This window comes from Sarcophilus harrisii, chromosome 1 (genome assembly GCF_902635505.1).
Source record: "Sarcophilus harrisii chromosome 1, mSarHar1.11, whole genome shotgun sequence".
NCBI classification, from domain to species: domain Eukaryota; kingdom Metazoa; phylum Chordata; class Mammalia; order Dasyuromorphia; family Dasyuridae; genus Sarcophilus; species Sarcophilus harrisii.
In genome coordinates this window covers 141,285,224-141,287,299 of record NC_045426.1, presented here as the reverse complement: position 1 = coordinate 141,287,299, position 2,076 = coordinate 141,285,224, and the positions used below count along the sequence as shown (strand labels likewise).

General features: G+C 33.4%; 1 pseudogene; it reads left to right on the top strand.

The window, feature by feature from the left end:
* The first annotated feature begins 463 nt into the window (after positions 1 to 463).
* Positions 464 to 1,553, top strand: LOC100929453 (annotated as a pseudogene).
* The last annotated feature ends 523 nt before the right edge of the window (positions 1,554 to 2,076 follow it).

The following is a 2,076-nucleotide window of genomic DNA, read 5'->3' as shown; positions in this document are numbered from 1 at the left end:
TGCTGGCAATGTCAGAAAATATATCTTAAAATTTTATTCTAGTTCTTACATTAAAAAATGTTTTGGGAAATACTATACAACATATAGTTACTCATAGGGATGAATACTTTTTATCTACTATGATGGGGAATTGCTCTCAAGATATAAAAAAAGACTTGTGCTTTTTCAATATGACGTATAGTATGGTTTACCTGGATTTCCATTAAATCCAATACTTCTACTACCAACTAAAAATGGAACTTTTGGTATTTTTAGCATTTATTTCCATACTTGCATGCAACACTATTTTGTCATTTGAGTATTTTTCTTTTTTTTATTTATGGTTTTCATAAGCTATATTTTACTTGATATATAAATGTATGGATCACGTATCATGGGTTAGTGGCCACTGGCTGATGGGTAGGTTGCCATTATACATATCTTCTACAGCTTTCTATCAAAACTTCATTCCCACTTATTGTTGATGATCTTACCACACATCTGTTCATCTGCCCCTGAAGAAATTCTCCAGTTATTCACAGTCCTTCATCAGATGAGCCCACCTCATTTCCTCCTCATTTCCCCACCACTTGACCCATGCTTATGGTAAATATGTCAGATTTAGAACTGATGCTCAGGCCTTAATGCATAAGATGTAAATCTTTTAGCAAATGCTGTTACCATATTCTAGTACCTAAGAGAACTGTGATCATTGAACTGAGTCAGGAAATCCCAAATAAACAATGGTGTGACTATTGCAAAAGCAATGAACTTGAAGGACAAGTATAAAAACATTAGTGCCAGACTAGTTCAGGATGGTTCCAATAATACAAATGCAGAAGTTTAGAATGGCATTACTGTTGCCTTGATCCTTGCATGGTCCATTGCTAAGAAAGGCTTTGAGAAGATTGACAAAGGAGCAAATCAAGTGGAGATCAAAAGAGTGTGAAGTTGACTGTTGATGCTGTCATTACTGAGATAAAGAAGCAATCTAAAGCTTCCATAACTCCTGAAGAAATTGCTCAGGTTGTTATAATTCTTTCAAATGAAGACCAAGATTACATAATAATTTAGAAATTATAGAAGACATGAAATTTGACATTGGTGATATAGTCTTTGTATTTTATTAATAAAAATAAAGTTCAGAAATGTTAATTCCAGGATGCCTATGCTCTCTTAAGTGAAAAGATCTCTACCATGCAATCTATTGTATCTGCAGTTGAATTTGCAAGTGCCTTTCATCAGTCTTTAGTCATAGTTGCTGAAAATCTTGATGAAGTAGTACTAAGTATACTGGTTTTGAACAGGCTAAAAGTTGGGCTTCAAGTTATTTCTGTGAAAGCTTCAGATTATGGTGAAATAGGAAGAAACTAGCTTAAGTATATGCTATTACTATTGGTATTAGGTATTTGGAGAAGAGGGATTGCCTCTGAATCTTGAAGGTATTCAAGCTCATGACCTTGGAAAAGTTATAGAGGTTATTATCACAAAAGATGATACTTTGAAAAGAAATTTTGAAAAAATCCCAAATTGAAAAGTATAGTCAAGAAATCATTTTAAAAAATGTTAATTAGTTTTGATAACTGTGTATACTTTGAAAATACACACACACACACACACACATATGCACTTTTTCTAAATCTAAAAGTTATGTTACACTATCTTGTATTTCTTTTCTTTCTTTATCACAAATTCTAAAATAGAGCAATTACTCCTCCCCCACCCCGATTCCAGATGTTTCTACAGATGCCATCAATTCCTCCTTAGCCATCATAATTCTGCCTGGAATCACAATCTGTTCTGCCACTTTCTTAGGAAATCATCTCCTTCACTCCAAATCCCACTTCTGTGCTTACCATGCCTAGATCTCAATCTTTGTCAATTGAAGAAAAATGTTTTTCTAGATCAACAATATTTCATGATGGTAAGAGCCCTTCACCTATAGTCAGAAAGAAGTGGATTTAAATTCTGCTTCCAAAAGTTAAAAATTTTATGGTGAACAAATCATTTAATTTTTTCTAAGCTTCAGTTTTCCCATTTGTAGAATGGAGACAATGATACCTATAATATATATGGAACAACAGAGTGCCAGGCCTG